Consider the following 25,758-nt stretch of genomic DNA (forward strand, 5'->3'; position numbering starts at 1 on the left):
AATAACAGGACTGTTTGGCACAGTAGTGGATCCTGCAGCTTCGGAAGGAAGCGATACCCAGCCACACGCAGCGGATACAGAACTAGAAATGCAAATAAGCTCTTGAGGGGGGGGATTTGGGGAGCAGTAATGAGCGTTAATTGATGTTCACGAGTTTATTGTAAATAATGCTGTAAGTTTGGTTTGTATTGTTTATTTTTCAAAATAAAAATTAAAAAAAGAACAAACTCGAGAACAGTTTGGAAACCGTCTAATTTACTGCAGAATTGCACACCAACATTGCCTAAAAAGCACTAAGTTTGAGGCGCTGATGATGTGCTCTTACAACCAACCTGGGAAAGTGTCAGGGTGAATTCCTAATGTGTGCCAATTAGTTTCTTTAGGCTTTTCAGGTGAATGGGGATATTCTGCAGAAGAACGTGTTGGCTCTAGGTCTCATAAACTTGGAATTGCTTGGTTAAAAAGCCTTTGAAAATAAAGACATAGTTGTCAATTCTCAGCCATGTCATAGGCGTTAAGCCACTCCTGTTTTTTTGTCCAACAATAGTTTGTATTCTGCTAGTGGTTGACCCCTGCTTATGTTGAGGAAGATTAAAAAACAAGCCTGAGCATCATAAGTGCCATTACCTGAGTAGAAGCCAGAGCTGGCTGTTATTTGCCATCCTACCATAGCACCCAGTCAGCAGATATGACTGATGTCTTGTAAATATTTCCTTATTATCACCAACCTTGAAACCCCTAAATGGTCCCATGTCAGGTATGAAATATTGTGCTGGACCTGCCTTTTTTTTAGTTTGCAACATTTTGCATTGTCACTTGTAGTTTCCCTTTTCTGTTAAAAAATAGACAAGTGCCAGAATGCAAAGAGCTATGATGTAAACGACCTTTGACTAGCTAAACGCCAGACATGACAGAGGAGCTTGAGATCCCTGCAAAGTATGCCCTCTCAATTTGTCCCTCATCGGGTTTCTGTAACCTACCCAGTCCTGGTTTAAGTCATTGCCTTCTGGTGCTTCGATTGTAATCCTGCATTTAATACAGAAAAGAAAAACTACAAGTACCAGAATGCAAAGAAAAAATAGAACTGGTGTGATAATGATTTATTTATATAGAGCTTTTGCCAAAGTACTTTAAATAGAACACATACTTAAGCAATATGACCCGAGCGACGGGGGCATTACCGACTCCGAGTCTCCACACGGCTGGAGACTTCCCTCGTCCCCCACCGGGGACGCAAAAAAGGATCAAGAAAAAGTTAAGTGGGGTTGGGAGGGTGGGAGTGGGAGGGAAAAAAGAAAAAAACGTACCTGCGTCCCCAGCAGGGGACAAGGAAAGCCCCCAGCCGTGTGGAGGTGCGGAGCGGGGATGGCCCCGCTCCGAGTCTCTACACGGCTGGAGACTTTGGACGCAAAAAAGGATCAAGAAAAAGGTAAGTGGGGTTGCGAGGGTGGGAGTGGTAGGAAAAAAAAAAAACGTACCTGCGTCCCCAGCGGGGGACGAGGAAAGCCCCCAGCCGTGTGAAGGCGCGGAGCGGGGATGGCCCCACTCCGAATCTCCACACGGCTGGAGACTTCCCTCGTCCCCCGCCGGGGACGCAGAAACAAGAGGGTAAGTTGGGGGGGTGGGTTTAAAGGAGGAGAGGGAAGGGAAAAAAAATACTTACCCGAGTCCCCGGCGGGGGGCGAAGGCAGCCTCTCAGCCGCGGGGAGGCCCCGCTTCGAGCCTCCCCATAGGCTGAGGGGTTGCCACGCCCCCTGCCGGGGGAAAAGGCCGTGGAATCCCGACAGAGGGATTCCCGGCCAGGTATGGACCTGGTGAGAGCCAATCAGAATGCTTGTTTCATTCTGATTGTCACTCACCGGGGTACTAAATACAATTATCACCTAACTAAAGTTGGTACTCATTTATCTACCTCGGGAGGCTTTGCCCGGATTCGAACCTGCGACCTGCAGATCCCACACAGATCACAGCAGTAAGTGCTCAACCAGCTGAACTATCTTACCAAATGTGTGCTACCCATTTTCGACATGGGGCACTGAATCTTTCTTCCAATTGAAGCAGAAATCAAAAGATGCAGGAGTTGTTCTTAGACCAATTCTACATTACGTGTAAATTGGTAGAGTTGTTTGCTGTATGCAATAAGGAGATGTTTGCATTTCGTGTCCGTGGGCTTCAATCTTCTGTAAAATGGGCATCGGTTCAGCAAGTCCACTTTAGTCTGTGCCAGGAATAAGTGTAATAAACTACAAAGACAAAACAACCGACACCATATTTTCCCCACTTATTCCAAACGTACAGCACTTGTGTGCAAAATCCTCACCGAATGCACTGGTCTAGGTGTCCACATTTCTCTTAGTGACTAAAAGACAGGCTCCACAAAGCTGTTAGAACGGGGCAGGCTAAACAGAGCAGGGGGTTACTTGCATCAGTCTCACTGTGCATAAAACCTTTTATCAGCAAACAGTATGGCTAAAACACAATATGGTGCAGCAGTATTTGTGTAGTTATCACTGTGATCTCCAGGTACTGTAGATGCATTTCCACGTTGCAAATATTATTTATTATTTACATCTATTCTACCCCTGGTTATCTTAAGCGAATCCTGTATTTTAGAGCAACGGTGGCCCCTGAGACTTGCAGAGGGTCACGCCTTGAGCGATGAGCCCTTTTTTGTCCTTAGCTGCCCGCAGTTTCCTGCTTGGCAATTTCTGCCAAGTAGCTTTGCTCTCCTTGGAAGCGATACGTGATGCGCGTGCTTGCTTAATATTTACCAGGGTTTAGATGTCATGGCACGGAAGGTGGGTGTAGCACCCTGTCTGCTGAGTGCAACTGAGAACTGACTTGCAGGGCCATGCTGTGCGAGAATAGAGACCCACACAGCTCTGCCAGTACTACTCAGCCCGGTCCTGTCGTACCACTCCTATTTCACGCATGCACCTTTTGTGTGAGTTTTGGCATCCCTTGCTATTGCCGCACTGGTAATCGCAAATGCACCCCAGCTATTCCAGTACCCAAGACTCACAGGTAGCTCTGGCAGTGCACCTTAACCATGACAAGTGACACCCCTTCTTTCAATGCTACCAGCTTTGCCCGTGCACCTCAAGCATGAGTTGCTGGACTCCCTGATAGAACCCAGTGCTATATTGATGCTCGTGACTATGAGTTTGTGGACTCAAGGCTGACCAGTGACCGCACAACCATGTCAAACGTGCTGCGGGTTATTTGAACACTTCATGAAGCTTTCTGCGTACCTACATTTCTTTGTGGTCACAGTCCGCATTTAATTATTTTCCCACGTAGAGAGATAGGTTCTTTTTAGGTTAATTCCTGATAAACAGCGCAATTCTAAGAACTCGAGTGAACAGCCCCACGGGCCTGCTCCTGCACATAGCACCGTGAAATTCCATTGGCTGTAAAAGCAGCCAATGGATTTTGAGTGTATGCATGATTGACAACAGATCTAGCCTCTCTGAACCCAGGTATTCGTGAATTCCTGGTTTCAGATAGGTCCGAGTTCCTTGACAATCAAGTTTTCACAGAGCTTATGGTGACAGAGGGGCCAGACCTATGACGTCCCGCCTGCCTCTAATGTTAAGGTTTAGGCAATATGCATAGATCGCTTCCAGTTATTAAATAATATGATATGGCATTCATAACGCGCCTATACCCAAGTGATTCTAGGCGCGACACATGAACTTTAAAACATTAACGCAATACTCTCCCACAAGAGAAAATCGATTGTCCCAAAAATAAATATAGGGGTCTCAAGAATGAATCAGGGGTTGCCACTGCTGTCACAGGGGTCGCAGTGGCGACCCCTAGCCACCCCCAAATGACGTTCCTGGGAGCAAGGTCATGAAGAAATATGAAAGTGATGAAGAGAAAGCGATACAATAGACGAGACTCAAAAGATAGCCAGGAGAGAGAGTGAAGAGAAGGGAGAGCAGAGGTACAGGGGAGAGTCCACAAAGAGTATGGGTTGCAGAATTAAAGAAAGAGCATAGACAGGCAAGCTGAGAAGCAGGGATATCAAAGACGAGCGAGGAACAATATTCAACACGCCAGAAAATCAAGGTAGTAATCATCTGTTGAGTAGCATGGAAAGTGAGAAAAGGGTGACCTTTACGGATATCATAAAGTTAGAAGCGACAAGAGCGAGCAGTGTTAGAAATATGCACAGAAAGAGAAAGAGAGGAACCGAAAAAGACACTGAGGTTTCCGGCGGATGGTGTAAAGGATAAGGAGGTGGGAGCGAAGAGAATAACATTAGGAGGAACAGGGTGTGTTATGGTAGAGGCAGGAAAAGATAGAATTTTTGAGTCATTAAGATTTAGAAAGTGTGTGTTTTTCCGTGATTGGATGGCAAGGAGACAGTCAGAGATGGTAGCATGGAGAGAATCAGAAAAGGAAGAAAAAGAAGCAAGGATTCGAGAGACACCCGGGTAGAAGTATGAGGAGAGTCCAAAGGAAGAAACAATAGAGGAAAGGGGGAAGTGTAAAGTGATAAGAGAAGAGGGCTCCGGACTGACCCCTGGGGAACACTGTGACTCAGGGTGAAAGTAGGGGAGTTGTTACCACCTCAAGAGACAGAGAAGGAACGATCAGAGAGATAAGATTTAAACCACTGAAGAATACTAGTAGAGAAACCCAGAGAACACAAAGTAGACAGAAGGGTGGAGTAATCAGCTGTATCAAATGCAGCAGAAAGATCAAGAAGGATAAGAATAGAGGGGAGCCTAGAGTGGTGAGCAGAAAGAATAGATTTAGATACAGAGAGCAGGGCAGTTTTAGTGGAGTGGTGGCGAAAACCAGATTGGGTTTATGGAAGTAGAGCAGGAAGATCTAGATAGGCGGTAACCTGAACATTATAAAATCTTCGGAAGGTAAGGCAGAAGAGAGAGAGGGTGGAATTTAGAAGGTATAGCAGGATCAAGCAAGGGTTTTTCAGGAGCGCTAACATAATAGCACAAGTCAAGTCAGAGGGTAAGTAGCCAAAGACATGGGCAAGTTAAAGAGGGATTTTAGAAATTAAAACAAGGGGGAAAGATGTTAATAATCAGAGACGATGGAAGAGGTCAAAAGGTCAGGCAGTAGGATGGACTCGAGACAGAAGTAAAAAGAAGTGTCAGAGTGATAAAGGGGGTTGAAAGAAGTCAGAGAGGGTGAGACATTCAGAAGAAAAGATGGAAAAGGATTGCTTGAGACTGGGAGGGAGGAGAGTAAAAAAGCAACTATATTTATTAAATAGTTAGCCAAGGCAGTGAGAGTGAGGGTGAGGACAGAGAAGAATCGGAGGAAGGGGATGAAAGGATATGGTTTAGAATTTGGAAGCAGCAACAGGGTGAGGCGAGTAAGAAAATATAAGATCAGAAAAATATAGTTTTTTGCCAAAAGTCAGAAAGAAGTCTTATACAGAGTCAATAGCAGAAAGAGAGGGGAGGTTCGTAGCTGAATGAGTTTTTCCCAACGGTGTTCAGTTCACCTTAGTGCAATATGAAAAGAGCGGAGATCAGGAGTGAGGCAAGGTTGAGAAGGCTTAGAGGATTGACGGAAAAGACAATCAGGGTGCAGAGAATCAATGGTGGAAGTAAGAGAAACATTTAGAGCAGAGGGAGCTAAGCCAGCAGAGAAACAAAGTCATCGAGAGAAGGAAGAGAAGACATGAGTGTAGGCAAAAAAATAGAAGAATCAAAGGTTCTGAGGTTGCGGTGGAAGAAGGTTTGTGTTAGAGTGATGGGATTAGGAGTGATGGGGAGAACAAAAATGGATAGATACTGATCAGATAGAAAAATGTTAGTGGCAATTGAGGTGGGAGGTGTCATAGAGGAGAAAATAAGATCAAGGGAGGAGCCTGACCTATGACTTGAAGGTGATGAATATTGAAAAATATTGCAGCAGTCTATTAGCGAAAGAAAAAGAGACGAGTTATGAATGGTAAGAAGGTGAAGGTTAAAGTCACCAAGAAGAAAGAAGAATGATGAGAGGGGAAGAAGAGACAAGATAGGTTAGTCAAGGTCAGTGTAGAAAGAGGATAGAGTGCCTGGAGGGCGATATACAATTAGAAAGGTAATAGAGTAAGGCTTAGAGAATGCCAGGACATGATATTCAAAGGATGAGAATAGTGGTCGGGAGGATGGGAAGGGTATTGTAAAATAGGAAGCATAATATAGTATACCAGTACCACTCCCCTGCCAGATTGCTGTGGGGAGTGGTTGTGACAGAGGCAGGAGAGACAGTGTCAGAGGGAGAAATCCAGGTTTCAGTAATGCAGAGAAAGTAGAGGTTGAGACAGTATCAAGGAGAGAGAGGGTTTTTTGCAGAGGGAACGTGCATTCAGAAGGCCAACATCGAAAGGACCAAAGAAAGAATCAGAAGGGACAGGGATTAGATTAACAGGATTAAGAGGGAATTGGGAGGTGTGGTGGAAAGAATGCATGGTCCGGTGGACTGGGATATAGGCAGGCAGGCATGGATAAGAAAGTATATAAATAAATAGCAGTGAGGAATAATAAAACAGCTGATGGGAAGGTGGAAAAACAACATAAAGCATTATAAGAAGGCAGCAGGCCGCGAGCAGGAAAGAAGAGCTGCTGTGGACTGGAGGCAGGGCCAGACTGGGAACCAGAAGTGGCCCTGGAAATGGTTTTCAAAGTGGCCCCATATTTCGCAGTACGTGCGAGCACAGAGCGTGAGCCCAACCCTTCTATGAGGGGATTAGGAGTATTCCCCAAGAAAATCTTGAATACAATTAGTTAAAATGAGTCCATTTTAAGCATGTTTTAAACATATGGATTACAAAGTCATGTTTTAAATAAATTAATGATCTCTCAAAGTAGATCTTCAATGATAGAGGGACCTGGGATGTTACACATCTTGCAGATGAGAAAACCTAATTTATCTTGTATTAAAGGTGCCCAGACAACATGCATTCCTAATCCATTTCATCCTATTCCCGTGCTGGAAAGGGCACACAGATAAAAGGCATTCTTAAATGAGTACTGGCAATGCCAACAGTTTTGCCTTTTGTGTAGGCATGGGAAAGGCATTTGCCAGGCACTGCCATAGGAGTATTAACTTGATTGTAACAGCTGCAAAGTGATGAGCACCTGGGCATGTAATACGCCTGGTGAATGCCTACTATTGATAGACAAACTTAAAGTGCTGGCTTTGCCAATGCTTGTTTTTAACAGGACTTCAGTGAAGCACAGGCATAGAGCTTATAAATCTAGTGGCTGAAGGCAGATTTGGTTGACAATTTTATTTCACCAGTAGTACTTTTACAGTTCCAATTAAGACATTAACTCTCAGAAGACTGCTTTCAGAAAACACTGACGTGGTGTAAGTGTGGTGCTCAGAGATATTTTGAGTACCTTGATCTAGAATACATTTTTAACATCTGTTCCATCTGGTAGAAAAGCACCCTTTGCAGTTTATACAGCCAAATCCAGGGACTTCTGTCAGTGGTACCCTAGGAAGCCCATTAGCCTTACTTAGGAACCGACCACGGTTGTTTGTGGGGAATGGTATTTGGGGACTAGTAATTTTCTTAAATTTCAAATAGGAAGGAAAAATAGTAGTCCCAGAAGCCAAAGGGGAAACACATGACTGGGTGCCCTTCTCACTCATGACCACGAGAAACCTTAGAACTCTGAATCTGTCGAATATGTATTGTGCTAAGAGAAACAGATGCATGTCAGTCACAATTTGCACATTATAAGGTAATGGACAGAAGTCTGTCAATTATTTATGACCACTGGCAATTCACTGGGCAGCCTATCCTCCCGCTCTCCCTTCCTCCTCATGGTACTTAGTATATGACAGCTGAATGCATTTGTAAACTAAGGACAGTCACGAGTCAGGAGGACAGAGGACTGCCGTTCATAATCTGGTATTCTGTAGCTGCTGTCCATTTACAGAATGTGAAAAACAACATGTAAGCAGTGTTTCTGCCCACTGCCTCCCCCTCTGGCAGCGTTGCTTTCCCAGTGGTAGCTTCAGAACCCCTCCCATCCCACACTACATCCTCACCCATTGACATTTCGGACCGTATAAGGCAGAAAGCGAAGCATTGGGTTTAAACAAAAAGATTGCTTTCCTCAAGATTGCCATGCCCAAATTCTAAAAGAACACATAGCACCGTGGAGATCAACAGCCTATACAATTGTTCACTGTTCAATAGAAAATATGACGTTTAGAAACCCGACTATGCTCAAGCATGTGAAGTGGTGTAATACTTTACTGTGTTTGTGTGTGTAAATGAGTAAGAGCCCAAGAGTTTACTTAAGTGGGAAAAATAAATAAATGTAACAAGTTCCTGTCAATGCTAAAAAAAAAGCATACTTACTGCTCATTTTCTACTTCTGAGCAATGCCTCACGGTTTACTTTTGCACTTCGGCCTTAAGGAACCATTCAGCATTGTGCATGTAAGGATCTTTGTGTGCACCATTCCTTGACAATCAAATCATCCTTTTAGTCCTCACCAAATTCAATACGGTAAAGCTTATCATTCTTAAGTGCCTTTATTTTACCTGCCTGCGAGATGGGGCCCTATTGTTCCTTTTGATGAAACCCCTTCCACAGATAGAGAGCATAGCAGCCCATTAAGCGTACACGTGTTTTCCATCAAACGCTGTAGCAGAGCCTCTTTTGCGTGCTTTCAGTAGTTGAACACAAACATTTGAAAGTCATTGAAAAGAGGGTGTAGTGTACCCATCTATTATACTTATTTAGCATGGGATATAGTCCAACCATTAAAGTAACTTATTTGAAACTACAACTGTGTCCGTGTAGGTTTAAATGTGACTTTGGTGTGTCAGGCCTGGAAGCCGTAATGAAGTGATTCCCCAGGAATCGCATAATTGCAAAAGTGTGGCAGCCAAGTTTAAAACAACGCATTCCGGTTCCACAAGCAGCAGCTTAGCTGCTAGATCGTAACTTGTTCTTGCAAAGAGCACGTAACTGACACAACTCCAGCCCTACCAGTCTGGAGGGCAGCATTATGGCAGAAAGAAAAGTAAATATAAATCTAGGACAAAAAAATATCATGGCCGTGTCACATCAGTCACAAACAGCAGCAAACGTGAAAGTAAAGTCCCTAGAACGGTGGCCGTTGAATAGGACGCCGAGGATTTAGGACACCGCACTTCTTCTTCTTGCTGATAGATTTTTATCCATCGGAGTGATTTCTGCATACCAAGGCTTGACCCTCATTACACCATCTTCTCAGGTTGAGTATGTACTCGTGGGTTTGTATTCTTGTTGGTCTGTGTGGTCTTGTCACAGTAGGGCTGGTTTCACAGGGTCTTCGCATTGATGGGCCGCGGGTAGCGATCAAAGGGGTTTGCAGTGGTGGCAGTGAGTCTTCTGATCAGATGCTTCGGGTTCTGATTCAGTCCTTGACAGAAGTTCTTACTCAGCTTCGCTAGATGTTCGTCTAACATCTCGATGTCGAGGTCTCTGTGAAGACCTGCTCTCCTTGTGAAGATTGGAGCTCCAGACGATATCCGCAGGGCCATCTTCTGGACTATCTGAAGACTCTCCGGTGTCGCTCATGGCAAGTCATCCATGCTGGGGAGGCATACGTCAGGGTTGGTATGGTGATCTCTTTGTAGACATTGATCTTTGTCCGGAGGGGCATGGACTTGGTCTTCAGGAGTGGGTACGGCGCTGCCATATTTCCTGTTGCCTTCTGCTGAGTATTCTCGATGTGGCTTTCCCAGTTGAGTTTGCTGTCCAGTGTCACACCGAGGTAGCAGCTGCTGCTCTCCCATTTGATGGTCTCCCCGTTGAGGCTGATGTGTGGGTGCTCCTTGTTCTTCTTTTTGGTGAACAGGGTTGCAGTTGCCTTGCTGGTGTTGAGTTCTATCCGCCAGTTGCTGTACCACGTCGCAATGGTATCCAATGAAGCTTGCAGGCTCTTCGCCACTTCCTTTTAACTGAATGACCTGGAGATGACTGCAACATCGTCTGCATACAGCGCCAGGTCGGTCTTGTGGAGATCTGTCGGGATGTCGTTGGTGAAGAGGTTGAAAGGGAAGGATTTAGGACACCCTAGGAGAACATCCAGTTATGCAGTCACGTGACCAATCATGTGACCGCGGCGGCACGTCTGGTCGGGCAGGTCAGTTGGAATGGCCTGCAGCAGTGGTGAAGAAATGGCCAGAAGCTGATAACAGCGGCTCCTCTTCCCAGTGAGATGGCAGTAGATGGCTCGGGCAGATCTGAGGTCCAGGAGTCAGCTGTTACAAGGCAGGCTGCTGATTAGTTCTTGTAATCTCCAGGGGCCTGCTTTGAATATTCTTATATTCCATCAGAAATATAAATGTACCCAGGAAGTGAATGCTGTGGAGCTATCTTTGAAACGAAAATGTGCTTTATAATTTTTAAAGTGGTCGTTTCCTGGAAATCATGTATTATCATACCTGAGAACACACAATGTTCTAATCACGAGAATCCACCAATCCATTTAACATCCCCCCAACGCCGATCTGAGTCGCTCTACCCCAATCTACCACTCCCCTCGGTTCATAGCTTATCCCTACCCTACAACCTCCTCCAGCCCCATTCATAAGTGAAATATCTCCTCACCCCACTTTACTCCAAGGTGACTGTATTATCTACATTGTGTAGCACCCCACTGCATTTCACAGCTAGCTTCACTATTTATAAATACCCCTATGTGTCTCCTTCGCAAAGTGTCTGGTTTGTACTGCGGGGTGTCAAATTGTGTGGGATGCGGCCCACCCCAATTCCTGTAACACCTTCATCTCTCTTCTGGTGCGTAAATTGGGAGATGATGACATGGTTGGACAACTAATGGATGATGTATGGGGGAACGTGCCTGCAAACACCGATGTATATCATGCCGCACTATATGTTAAGCCTTGACAGTGTTGTCATAGAATGTGCGCATCCTTAATAGTTCTCATAAGGGAAAACAAGTCATGAGCCATGTGTCGAGTAGTACGGCCAGTGTGGGGAAGTTAGAGGAAACCCACCTGTTTGTATAAAAGGAAGATTATATACTGAATAGTACATTTACATTTGCATTGCCCAGTGGCTATGCGTCTAAGAGGAGAGGAGTAAATATTATGTTACACTAAAACCTGAGACACTCAGTTGGGAAGGTATTGTCTTGGATGGGGAGAGACACTTTGTATGGGAAGAGTGACCATTGAAAATACGCTTCTTATACTGGATAGTATTACACTCCTAATGTGAATACAGGCTCCTTTTTTTAGGAAGGTCCTGAGAAACTTGCTGCTGTTGAGGAAGCGAAGGACTCTTCTGGATGGGGATTTCAACGAAGTTTGGGATGGCGATATTGACACGTTGGTCAATCCCCGATATTGTCTGTTGCTATGAGACTGCAAGCAGTGGATGATGCTTTGAATCTGGTCTATGTTTGAAGGGAGTGTCATTTCACATTGGGGGACTAGACATTCTATTCAACGGCCCACCACACACAGTTGAGGATGTATTTCGTCCCTCTTATTGAGCTCTGCAGTACTTGTTGCAGATGTTGGCCAGAGCATCATTTGTTTTTATCACAATGAGATTTTGTTGAGGCTTAGCCCTGGGAATCAAGGATGTAGAAAGAGGATTTGTAAATATAATACATCGCTGATGAAAGATGATATATTTGTTATGTGGCTTGGGGAGAAATTTATTTGCTTTTGGCGGCAAACAAAGTATTGGACTTGATGTTTGGTTGCAATGAAGGTCAATGGAAAGTAGTATTGGCTATGCAGCATGTAAAAAGCAATAACAAAATGATAAGATAATGGAACTAAGGGGAGGCTAACATGGACTCAGAGTTTATTTATGAGTTCTCAATCTGACCCCGACCTTCGTGCTTTGAACAGGGTGCAATCTGAGCTGCCAGAGAAGCTTGATAGGCAGGCAGTGAAAGAGATCTATCATGAAAGGCACATCTTTTGGGCACATGTCTAGAAAGAGGACCCACTCCTAGATAATAGGATGAAAAAGCAGGAATCAAATAGGAGACTCATTACAAGTCTGGTGGTATCCCGCCGGGAAATCTGGCGGCATACCACCAGATGGAATAACCGTTACCGGCACTTGGTCTTCCTGAATTACCAGCACATTCCAAATGCCGGGTAGGGCGGTTAATCCCCATTCCAAGGAGTCTAATAGGACTCCATGAGTGGATTGCCGGTATTACCGGCACCTGTAATAATGGTGCCGGTAATACAGGCTGTTTTTTGCTAGTGGGGTGCCTGACTTACCTCCAGCTCTTGCCTGAAGGTAAATCAGGCCCCCACTGGTAAACTTGGAGTGTGCCGGTGCAGAAATGTGCCGGTAAACAGAATTACTGCACATTAATTCTGCACCGGCATACTTGCAATGAGGCCCTACAATTAGCTCTAGTCCTGGAGTAGATTTTATAGCCATTCGCAGCATTGACAGGGCATTTCAGCAGTGTTATGGGGATCTCTACAGAGGTGATCCAGATCCGCCTTGACAGATCTTGATCCCTTTTATTTGCAAATTGCTTTACTGGATCTGAGTGAGGAGGTGAGAGTGCAGCTGCATTCAGATGTGTGATGGAGATGGAGGTTGCTGCTAATAAGATGAATAATGGTAATAGGCTGGGGTTGGATGGTTTTCCAGATGAATTTTATAAGAGCTTTATGGGTAAACTTGCTCCCATTCTGTGTGGCCGATACAAGAGATCCATGGCTGAGGAAAGCTGCAAAGAATCGATGTGCTTGGCCTTGATTAATTGGATGCCTAAGCCAGGCATGGAGTGTACAGAGTGTGCCAATTATAGGTCAATATCTTTATTAAACTTAAATTCTGACATACAAATCTCAGCTAAAATGTTTGCCTTGAGCCTGGAGACAGTGATTGGAGGCCTCAGCTATCCAACTTAGAGTCGCTCTGTCAATGGTAGTTATGGCAATATCATTATATAAAGACCCTGTTCCACATTATGTACCATACAAGGATAAGGTTGCTGCTACATAAGCCATGTTTATTGAGGGTGAGGATGCATTTGACCAGATGAGCTTGTGTTTTTGGAGTATTTTTTATTTAGTTTGGTTTTATCAATGTTTCTTTTCTCACCTTAGGGCTTTGTACTAGCGCCGGGGGCACAGGTGTGCACTAGCAAAATGCAGTCAAACCGGGTTGGGCGATGCAAGGAGGACACTGCAGGGTTTCCCGTGTTCCTTCTTCTATTGAATCAGGCTCTTGTGGCCTGGTTGGTTTCCATACACTAAGCAATAATGAGGTTTTACTGTTCTCTAGATGTTGTTTCAGGAATCACTTCCAGGGGAGTGGCTTAACAGGGTCTGGTTTGCAGTATATAATACTTAGGAGTGCAGAGAATGAACAATCTTTCGAGACCAATGCTGGTCAATGTCGTTAGGTCACTGGAAGGAGAGAGAAAGGATTTTAACAGATGGCCCCCTCTGTGCATGATGTTATGTGGTAGGGTTGGAGTGAACACAATGGTAAACCTTCCTCTGTGTTATATTTCCAATGCTTAGCCATGCTCGTTGATGGGTAGAGAATTGAAGCTGATTCACAAAACCCTGGGGTCCTTTTAGTGGGGCATGGGGAAGGGAGAAACATGTGATTGGAAGGTTCTGAAGGGGAGTATGCAGGCGGGGGGCTTGAGACCGCTGATATTGAAAAATTGCCAAAGGGCTTTTATGAAGAGATTAGGTCGAAGTCTACGCCTGCTTCCCCTCCCACCAGACACACAAACCAGAAGAAGAACAAAAGGAACCATGATCGATCGTACCATTTCGGACCGCTTCCCAGTGCTCCCAAAATACACAAATACATTGAGAGATACCCACTCAGTCAACACTATAGCCTACGAGCAGTGAAAACATTGCCCAAAATGGATGAGGAACCACAAGACGCGACCAAAGACACCTTCATTGACAGTCCTGACTAAATTGCCTAGAAGCCATGCATAACATTGTTAGAGACATCACGACATAGCAGTGTTAGACATGAAGCACACATGCCATCCCCACATTGGGACAAAATCACGCACCCAAATACACGAAGAACTCATTCATGCAGTTCTATGAGTTAGAGGACAGAGACATATACATACTGCCTTCACGTTTATTATTTTGCCATAAGCTTGACCAAAGCAAAGCAGAAACCGCAAGAAGCAAGAGATCCTGTGTAAAGGCTTGCAGATGCTTCTATGCGAATAACACTACGGAACTGCAGGAGTGCCTGAGGGACCTGACAGAGTCATGAACAACTAACTTATGGATACTATAAAATAGCACTAACAGTTAGACGCCATGCCATGGCTTAGGGAAATTACAGTAGGCCACAACCGCCTCTGGGCTGAATTCAGCACGAACAGGAGAGCAACCGTGTGGGACACGGCCCGCTGCCAATGCCAACAAGATACGAGTGACATTCTATTCCCTGAACTGCAGTAATACCAGCACAGTCAATACGACTAAATCCCACATAAATTGGACTAATTCAGAGCTGCAGAGCTCAAAAAGACGGTCTCTGGACACGTGACACATAAGAGCCAATGATGAACTGAAACTAGCAGCTGGGAAAGCAGAGCAGTCTCACGCAGCCAGACAATGGCTTGCAACAAAGTTGTTACAGAAGTAGCTGAGTGTTGCATGATGAGAACAAGCACTCTTATAGTCTTTGCTGGTGCCCACTTGATACAATGCAGACACATAGTTGTTCTTATTACCGCGAAAAGGTACACCTCAAGCTGAGAACCAATTTGGGTCCCAGGCCTGGGGTGGACTGCTCTAACCAATCACAGTACAGCACCCTAAGGGTTTGCAGCAAGGGGCAAGAACCAATGATCAGACCCTCATCCTGCAACATTATAGAAGTAGCATTTTTGGGGATGATCTAGGCCAGCCATCTGACATGGGAGAGCCAATAAACTAACAGCTATAGGGTCTGCCAAAGGTCGACTATCACTCAGCGCCCAATTCACTTGTTCGATAGGTTTGCTGGAGAGGGCCCAGGTTGTGACTTCATTGTGATATGAATGTGCCTAAAAACTGGCCTGTGAGCCAGGGTTCGCTGAGATGATCCAGGAGCTTGTTCTTTGTTCTGATCCCTGTTGGTTTTGGCTGTAATAAACCACAGTTTGAACTTGCTGTCTGTCTGGGCCTGCGTTCCTTTTGGGAAGAGGAAGGAGTTAGACCTTCCACAAGTTTGGGATCCGCAACTCCTAGTAGCCCTACTGCTTACCTGGGAGATTATCCTAACAATTTGATAGCAGAGAGATGGTTGGCTGCGCCAGCCCAGCACCAAGCCGACCCCTTCACCGCCAAATCTGAGAGGTTGTGGGACCCTTGCTTGTATTTCGAGATGAATGGGAAATGAGTACCTGTTGAAAAGGCCATCGAGAGCCGTTTGAAAATCCTCCCGCCCGGAATCAGCGAGTTGTCCAGGCAGACCAGGATGGGGAGGCGAGCACCTTGATGGGGGAGCCGGCAGTCGAGCAGCACCAGTGGAGCATGGAATGTAAGTATTGATCCAGGCTAACAGCAATTGTCGGTGCAAGGGAAGGTACGGAGTATTGTGGAGTAACAGTGGGTATTGTTAAGTATTAGCAAAGTATTGTCTACCAGTGTATCATAGCATTGTTTAGTACTGTTGTTATGAGTAAGGACTGGAGCAGAGGTAGAAGTATTCTTTTCTGTGTTTGGGCCACATTCGGGTTTTAGAAGGCTTGGATGACTAAAGGTGATTAAAAAAGGTATTCAGATAGCTTGCGTCTTAGATGATGGTATTCCCGTGAGGGCTAGCTGGCGCTATCCTAGATTGCGGAAGGTGAATTGGCTAGTTAACTCTCTTGAAGAGAGGCGTTTCACACTTTAGGCGACGCAAAAGGTGCAGTTCAATCACAAGAGAATAGAGGTATACTCTACCCTGGGGAGGCAGGAAGACAGCAGTGCGGTTTGTGTGGGGTTGGAGCAACGGGTCATTGTTGGTTATTGTTGTGTGTGCACAATTGTTTATTCACCTATATTGTGATTTTAGCTTGGTGACGTCACCCTTAGGTTTGCACATAGGATGTGGACATTTTGGATGGTGAGGAGCTAGTATTGTGAACTTGCGATTGGCAGACGAGATGAACCAGTGGTGGTGCGCAGAAGGCGCATGCACAGAATTGTGGTGGTGTGCCGGAGAGAGGCAGCGATAGTGAAGGAGGGGCTGTGCACGGAGCACACCTGGTAAGGTATAGAGCCAATGAGGCTCATATAAATTGGAACATACTATCATTCCATTGTGACGTTTAATCCTTGAACAGCAGATTATCGTAAACCTCGATTTGAGGTCAGGTAAAACAAGGGTTTACAAAATGTATCAGGGAACTAGTGCAGGAGTAACTCCCCTTCAGCACTTGTGCAAGACATTGCCACCTTACAAAGAAAAGATTGTCAAGTACAGTATAGAGTGGTCCAAAAACACTGAAGACAAATTCACCAAACCATGGCCGCCCTGCTGCAGTTTCTCCAGAGACGTGCAAAAATCACTACTGACACACATACAGAGTACTTAAAAGGGAAAGAAATTGACCAAACGCATGGGGGTGTTCGAGTTGTGGCGCATGTTCCAGGAAGGAGAGGGGGGAGCAGTGAGGCGTCCATGGATGCTGGACCAGCATGAGGTGAAGGAGTAAGGGAACCATCCCTCTGCACCTCTCCCACCCCTCCGAGCGTAGTATCTGATGACAGACACAGATGATGAACAGGGAATGCACCCAATCAGAAAACTGGGAGCAGTAGAGGGATACTGAAATCTGACATACAAGCCACCACCATACACCATACACTAGAGAGGATAAACAGAAAGGTGCAGGACAGCCTGCTAGCAGCACAGAAGGGAGGAAGGAGGGGCTACAGCGCGCAAAGGCAGAATTTGACGGATTAGGTACCGGAGGATTGTATAGCAGCACAGATTCTCTTGAAACTTAAAGGGAAGACCACAGGGGGGTATCAGGTAATAATATTGCCACATATATGGTCGCCATAAATAATATCGCCGGGAAAATGTCATGGCGATATTATTTGGGTGAACATATATATGGCGAGAGGGGCAAAAAAAAATGTTACAAAAAAAAAAAAAATTTGGGGGTTGCGGGAGTGTCCAGCGCATGTTCCGTGCAATAATGTCGCCACAAAAAAAGACCATTTTTCGGCGATATTTTTGCATGGCGATATTTTTGCGGTGACATTATTACATGGAACCCACAGGGGAGGCAGAAGGGGCACTAAAACAATCGAGAGTTTGGAAAAGGAGCGCAAAAGACTTGACTGGGCAGAACAAATAGAGGTGAAGGAGAGAAGGGATAAAGACAGGGAATTATGGATGGAACGTGAGGATAGGCAAAGAAGGAGAGAAGAGAAACTGGAGCGTGAAGACAGGGAACGGAGACAGGAGGAGGAGAGGAACTCATGGAGAAGGAGCAAGAAGAAAGGATTGAAAGGGAACTCAAGGAGAAGAAAAGGGCAGACAGCGAGATGAGGGAGAAGAGGGAGAGAAAAATATAAAAGGCGGAGAGATGAAGGGAAATAGCACAGCAGGAAAAACACATGTTAGCAGAGAGGGAACAGAGGAGTTGCAGTTGGACAGGCTGGCTAGGGAACAAGCACGAAAGGAGGAGGATGAGCGAGTAATAAGGGCGGTTAGCGAACAAGTTGCCCTGGAATGCGAGAGAAATAGGCGGAAGGAGGAAAGGTAGGTAGACCGACAGCACGAATGTGCCAAGGAGGAGCACAGGAGAAAGCAGTGCTGCATGCCTAGGGGTATGGGCAGGAGGCAGCAAATATAACCTGGTGGATATTGATTTTAGGTCAGAATCCAGCATCGATTCAACATCAAGGAAATGTAATGATTCCGATAACTTTTGCAGCAAGATGGACATAGGGTCCGACAATGACGACAGAGACAGGGTGACAAGAGGGGGAGTAGAGCAGGCTCCACTCCACAGAGACAAGGGCAGGGTCATCATGGGGGTGCAGATCCCACAGACAGGGAGAAGGAGGGGCCGATCTAGAAGAACGAGCACAGCAAGCAACCGGCAGGTGCACTGTACATAATACATATGTTAATAGACTCAGGGATCTCCCAGGACGCAGGAGGGAGGAGATCGCACTGGCACATTCCAGCGGACGATTGTCTAGAGCTCATGACGAAAGCAAGTGAGTACCCACACTAGAGCCAGTGGACATATGCACAGACATTGAGGAGGAGAAGGGGCCTGTTCAGATCAGACAGTATCTAAGGACCCCAGTGGAGACGGCAACATATTCCCAGATGTCATTATTGGAAAGGGGAGGGACGAGGCCTCAGTATGTACCTTGGAAACACACAGGCAAGGGCAATGTCAAATGCAGGTTACCATTGTTAAGTGCGGGAGCTGGGAAGTGGATTTGTGAGATGGAGAAACTGACAGCGGGTCACAGGTTGGCAGTGGGTGTCATAAAGGGGTGGTTGGTTTCGATATTGGGTGACGCAGCTGATGACATATGGAAGAGGGTGGGGTACCCAGGGGTGACGATACAAAACACAGCCCATGATGGGGTGCCATTTGCAAACTGCAAAGCTGCAGTTTGGCAAGCACTACGGACATAATAACCGGATACGTCAGACATCGGGGCAATTATACCAAAATGCATGAAGATGAGGACCCGTTCAATACATTCAGGCGATTCAATAGCTTTAGCGCCTTGAAACCCGAGAGTCATGGGACAAATGATAGCTATCTTCTATCATATCTTGGTGCAGGGGCTACCTGAGCCAGTGCAAAAGAGTTTGAAGAAATGAGTAGGGGTGGAAGGGAAGGGATAGCCAGAAATACAGCTCACAATAGTACACCATTGCAGACTATGGCAGGAGAAAGTCAAACAAAAAGCAGAGGAAAGGAAAGCAGATGAAGCAAAACTAGTACAGAAGAAGCTATCAAAGTCTGTGATGGAGGGGGCGGTCATAACCAGGCCCATCCCACAAGCACCAGCACCACAGCAGCAATGTCAACCACCACAACATTACACACCGCCCAGGGTGGGTTCCAACTGAGGTTTCGAGGGAGGGGAGGATTCCAAAGAGGGTGTGGGTTTGAACCACAAACACATCACAATCAAGGAGGGTTCCGGGGATATGGTCAGCAAATGCAGCAGGGACCAAGAGATTTCCAAGGGGGTTTCCCAGGGCAAGGGAGAGACCCACTCCAGTGCTGGACCTGTGGGCAGCTCGGACACATTTCGTGGCCGTGCTGATTTAGAGGGGCACAACAAAATTGGGGAGACCAGGGACAGCAGAACTATCACATGGGACAAGAGGATTATAATGCTCAGGGTCAAGAGCAGCAGGGACAGATACTGGGCACCTACCAACAGATGCCACCAATACAAATGCAAGCACCAGCACCACCACAGGTACAGACACAAGCACCACAAGTGACAGCACCACTACTGCAGTATTTGCAGGCACCACAGATCAAAGGCAGCACAGAACAGCTAGCACAACTACAAGACAACAGTGCACCAGAACCAATGGACACAATGGAGACAGTACCAGTTAGGCGACTGGGAGGGGGTACCATGGTGGGGAACAACCCCTTTACAGGGAACGGGTTATCCATGAACCCCCAATAGGACAGTCCACAGAGGAACTTGATGTGTCCTATCCTGTCAGTCACACCCAATCCTGCGGAGAAACCTCGCATAGTGGTGGCGATAGTTGACAAAACCTTTGCTTTTCTAGTTGACACTGAGGCGACTAGGTCATGCATCCGGGAAGGGACATTTGCGTTGTCAGGCGATGCCATGAACACTCAAGGATTCTCTGGCCATTGAGAAGTGGTTCCTTTTACTGATAACATATCACTATCTATAGGAGATCATGATTTATCACTAACTTTACTTTACTCTAGACAGACAACTGTGAATATATTGGGATGTGACATCATGAACAGACTAAACATGACAATCTCATTCACGGACAACAGCATAATATGCTCAACACCAGGCATACGTATGATGAATTCAAGACAGATTGTCCAGACATATTGAGGGTGCACAGTACAGAGGGGGGTGCCAGTGGACCCCAAGATGTTTCAATATGTGACACACATCTCCATTGCATGAATACCAGGCATCGCAGGAAGGTGTGGCGAGTACCAAACAAGTATATGTTCAGCCAGAGACACCATTGGATGAGCCAGAGGGGACCATAGTGTCCATCAAGTTTGAGGTAGTGTTGGCAAGGGAGAACTGGATTGCAGTGCATGCAACAGCTGACACTGGGAGGGCGTGGAGAGCAATAATTGCTGTTGCAGAAGGATGTAGGCTTACCACAGTGACAGATGAGGAGATCTTTTGGGAAGAAAGGCTGGAAATGGAAATGATGTTTGAAATGAGTTTAACATACTCGTTACAGATCCATTACCGGGAAGTGCCACAGAAAATGGCGATGGCTCTGGAGGTGCCACCCTCATTCTGGGGGGAAGATATGGCCTAGGTACCAGACAGCTTATCGACCACGAGTCCTCATGATGTGGGGTGCATCAAGAGCATTTGGGGAGTGAAGATCAAATTTAAATCAGGAGCAATAATGCAAAGAGTAAAACAGTATCCCCTACCCAAGGAAGCAGATGAGGGCATTTATGAAACAATCAGCGCCCTCATTGAGAGAAGCATCTTGGTACCATCAGAATCTCCATGCAACACAGCAGTGTACACTGTGCGCAAGGCCAACGGGGGGTCTTGGCGTTTCATACGAGACTTAAGACCCCTTAACCATATTGTAGAAGCAGAATACCTGGTAGCAGTGAATCCAGAGACCATTTTTGGCGGCATTCCAGTGGAAGCCACCTGCTTCACAGTTATTGATTTAAAGAACACGTTCTTTCAGTACCATTGCACCCAGACTCACAAGATCTCACCAGATTTATGTACCGCAACCAGAAGTGGAAACATACTCGTTTGCCACAGGGGTACTGCGAGTCACCTTCTATCTTCAACAGAGTGATCCAGATAGATCTGGGCAACATAGAGACAGAGACCATGGTTCTGCAGTATGTTGACGACATTTTGATCTGCAGTGAAACAGAAGATGAGTGCAGAAGGTATTCAGTGCACATGTTGACAGTGTTAGCTGACAAGGGGTACAAGGTAGACAAGACAAAACTACAGTATTGCCAGAAGGAAGTACTTTACATTGGACAGTTGATATCTAAGGACTGCATGCACATTGCCCCAAAGAGAGCAGGAACACAATTTGCCACACCACAGCCCAAAACAGCGAGGGAAATGCAATGATTTCTGGGGTTGTGCAATTACTGCAGAACATGGAACTTTGACTACAACACATACACCAGACCACTCATGACTGCACTGAAAAAGTCCCAAAAGGCAACAAAGACACTGCAATCGACCAAAGAAATGACTGACGCCTTTGAAGAATTGAAGCTGGCCATATGTACCGCGCCAGTGTTAGGCACCCCTGACTACAGAAAGTAATTCTTCCTGTTCTCCCACACTGACGGTGCAGTGACGAAAGCAGTACTGACACAGAAAACAAGCATAGGCCATAAGCCAATTGCTTACTACAGTGGATAACTTGACGTAGTGATGAGAGGACATTACCCATGCAAACAATCCTTGGCAGCTGCAGCCTTCACGGTGGAAAGAGCATCAGCAGTGACAATGGGGTGCACCACCACTCTTTATGTAGAGCACACCCTGTTTGCGATAGTGCATAAGCCAAAGAGCACACTGACAACACAGAGAGCATAAGGGTACAAGGTCATAAGTTCAAATGTGGGACTGAAGACATTTTTGGTAGACATCCTTCAACCAGGGTACTGGGCCCATGACTGCACAAAGAACATTGAGCAATTCAGTGAGGCAAGCAAGGTGGGGGAAGATGCACTTGAGGGGGGAACATGCTGTGTATTGACGGTTCATCGACTATTTATCAAACTGATGGGGTCAGAAGGACTGGAACTGCTGTAGTGAGACTGAAGGAGGACTAGACAAGTGAGGTGGTTGCAAGTATGCGGTTACCATCCTATTATTCAGCACAGGCCGCAGAACTAGTGACTCTCAGATTGGCACTAGAAAACAGCATTCAGAAAAGTGTGACAATCTATTATTACAGTGGCGCTTATTTCACATCAACAGTACATTCAGGATTGGCACAATGGCTGAGGATGGGGTTCTAAAAGGCAGATGCAACCTCAGTAGAGCATACACTCTTGTTAGGCAAACTGATCGATGTGATTGCATATCCAAGGGAGTTGGCACTAGTGAAATGCCAGGCTCACACAAAAGGGGAAGACGCTATTTCAAGTGGAAATGATGCAACAGACTATGAGGCAAAGTGTGCAGAAAACTTTGGGGAACTGTGGAAACTGAAAGAGAGATCCAATGCCCCAGTAGGAGTAAGGAACATGGTGATGAGGGAAGACTACAATAGCATACCCGAGAAACAGATTATGGAATTGCAGGGAGCGGCACCACAGGAGGAGAGAGAACTAATGGTAAAAAAACAATGTTCGATGTCCCCAAAAGACACCCTCTGGCGACAAAGCAATACAGGGAAGGTGGCCATGCCACTCCCGTTGGTTCAAAACAGCCCTGGCACAAATGCATTATCCAACACACACAGGGAAAGAGGTCATTGCTGCATGCATTGGAGAATTGTGGTTTTGCCCAAATTTGAATTAACATATAGCAAATTTCACTAGCAACTGCTTGACTTGCCAGCAGTTCACAGCTGGACACACCCTGAGAGTTGTGAGAGGAGCCATACCAAGACCCGAAGGCCCATTCCTGCATTTCCATGTAGATTACGTAGACATGATCCAAGTGTGTCAAGGGTCCCGCAACATGACAGTGGTTGTCTGCCCATTCTCAAGGTGGATAGAGGCTGGGCCCTGTTCACATGCTGATGCCCTGCAGGCAGCAACATTCCTGGTCCAGGAAGTATTCCCAAGATGGTGCATCTGCGAGGTCCTGCGGTCTGACAATGGGCCTCATTAAGACCCGGGCGGTAACCATGGCTCTATTTGCGCCATGGTTGCCACCGGTAAACTACCGATTCTGCCATGGTGAATTACATTCCGAGGTTTGCGGGGGCAGTAATTCCCCATTCACCATGGCCCTTCCCCATTCCCATTTGAGCCCCCATAGGGCTCAATGGGAATGGGGAAGGTGGTAATTACGGTACCGCAAATTGCGGTACCGTAATTACCTCCAAAGTCCCTTTGCGGGTCCCGTCCTTAATGGCTGGTAAAACCAGCCGTTAAGGGAGGACCCGCAAAGGGACCTCGGAATTGGGTGGTAAGGGATTACCGGTACCGTTGTCCTTACCGGTACCGGTAATCCCTTACCGCCCGGGTTGTAATGAGGCCCAATGACTCTCACTTCGCCAATGACATGTTTCAGCACATCACAACCCTGCTAGGGATCAAACACAGATTCGCCTGTACCTACCACCCACAAGCAAATGGATTGTGTGAATGCCTAAATGGCCTCCTGAAGGAGTGCATTGCCAAAACTCAGCAGAGCACCAAGAAAAACTGGCTTCATTGTTTGCCTTTGGCACTATTTGAATTGCGCAACCAGCCAGGGTCCGACCACCATTTAAAACCCCATGAGGTGGTGACAGGACGGCACATGCTTCTTTCCCTGGCTCCTCCTACTAGAGCATTATAGGACTGTGAGAATAGTGCTGATGTGTTAGGGCAAGAGATGTTCGAATATATCAATTCCTTGGTTTCTAGCGCTTCTTTTATATCTCACCAGATACAGCAGACACCGGGCGGGCCTGAAGACAGCGAAGCCAAAGATCCTAATGACCAAGAGCAAAACATTGGACACCCACATTCAGTAAAGGTGGGGGACCTAGTCCTCCTAAAGAAAGTTCTGCGTAGATGGAACTCACCCAGGTTCTCTGGCCCCCACATAGTGGAAGCCATCATGGACAGAGCTGTGCAGCTTGAGGGGAAAACCATCTGGAGCCACATCCAGGACATCAAGCCCTACAAAGTGACGGAGAACCAGTACCAACAGGCCAACGTTGAGCATACCCTCAACTTCAACAAAGTGCTTACCCCGTTCTGCCCACACTCAGAGATCCCTCGATGAGGAAGGTCTGGGAGGAGGTCTTTGCATTTGATATTAGCGACTACCTAGTCTGCAGAGCTTGAGGGTACTGACAAATACTAACACAATAACAGATTTCCTGTGATTTTCAGGCGGGCAACTTTATCATCTCATCAGCTGCAAGGATCAAGCAGCGTACGTGGTCATGTCAGAGAAAATAAATTTTGTTTTAACTTTGGTGTGTTTACTGATTCCCAATGAAGTGCTAGGATTTATAGTCTGGCAGCTCTACTTCGCTATGAGTGCTACCGCTGTATCCTCTACTGACATTCCCCCAACCCAAGCAGGAGGAACTACCATGTCATTTGGAAGAGAAGACACTGCTGATAAGGTAAGGAGAGGTAAGCGCATTGTTGATGCAGACATGAAGGGAGTTGACATGTATCTCACAGACACAGCAGGAGTAACAAACAACATGTGGTACAAATACATGTCCAAAATTGGTAGGGACACCAGCGGGGAGAGCTGTTATGTTGGCCCCTTAATCCCCTATGCCATGAGTGCTTCGATAACGTTCATTGCAAATTAAATACCCACAGATAAAGCACAGTGCTTGATGTACCTCGCAGTGGTCCAAACACGAGGCCGGTTCCAAGGCAAGACAGCAACCTTAAGATGTCCATAGGAACCTTCCCATATGAATATAGTTACATGAAGACACTCGACATGATGAACAATTACTGGCAGCTCGATGAAGGGTTACAGTACATAACTGATGGGCCAGAAAAGGGAATTGCCATGCCCTTGGACAAGAGTAAAGAAGACAGAAGGAGAGCATTGCTGCTGGGAGAGTCCACAGATATTGATCTATGGCAGTGTGTACACTAACGATGGGTGGGAAGATGCAATGGTGTGAAGCAAGGCAATGACCTTAGCCAACTCACTAGTGAGCAAAGGTCAAGAAGAAAATGACAAGTGCCTGAAGGAAATCGGACAGGAGTGTAAAGTTAGTAACATGGGTGGAAAAGGAAGCCGGACCAATGGCAATAATTCCTTTGAAGACACCGGCTCTATGTTATCAACACAATGGTGATGAGGAAGTTTACTGATCAATCACTGTTGGGCATGCGTTTCTAAAGCCTATGAGAAACTACAGCCGAATTGGGGTTGGGTATACTCCCTAGTGCACATCAACCTGCCATCATTGGTGGTAGCGAAGAAAGATTTGAAGCTTGATGACTTTCCGAAGATGGAAAATAATAAAAGGAAGAAAAGGTCACTAGAGGGAACACCACCTGTCCAAATAGAACACGCAAAGAGGACTGAGCAGACTGAAGAGAGGGGGTAATTACTTCTCAGGCAAACCAGAATCAGCAATGGATGAAGTACAGGCCAAAAACAAATGTTCTTTACATCGCTGATACCAGGAGTGCAGACCTATGCAAATGCCAAGCGGCTACAAATCACTCATTGGGAGTTGATGGTAACAATAAATTTGACAGTTAATTGATTCAACGCCATAAAAGAAGAGCTCAGAGCAATAAGGTTCGTGGTGCTCCAGAATAGGTACGTTCTGGATCTCCTCACAGCAATGGATGGAGGAGTTTGCGCAAAAATAGGGAGTTCATGTTGCATGTTCATATCAGCTAATGATGAAGA

The 25,758-nt window shown here is 46.1% G+C and overlaps 1 protein-coding gene across 5 annotated transcripts in view; it reads right to left on the reverse strand.

Annotated features, from left to right (window-relative positions):
- The window catches only part of CPA6 (carboxypeptidase A6), a 1,211,288-nt gene that overhangs the window by 324,051 nt on the left and 861,479 nt on the right, over window positions 1-25,758 (reverse strand). The window lies entirely within an intron of this gene.

Source organism: Ambystoma mexicanum, chromosome 5q, assembly GCF_040938575.1.
Source record: "Ambystoma mexicanum isolate Mex_15411 chromosome 5q, UKY_AmexF1_1, whole genome shotgun sequence".
Taxonomy (NCBI): Eukaryota; Metazoa; Chordata; class Amphibia; order Caudata; family Ambystomatidae; genus Ambystoma; species Ambystoma mexicanum.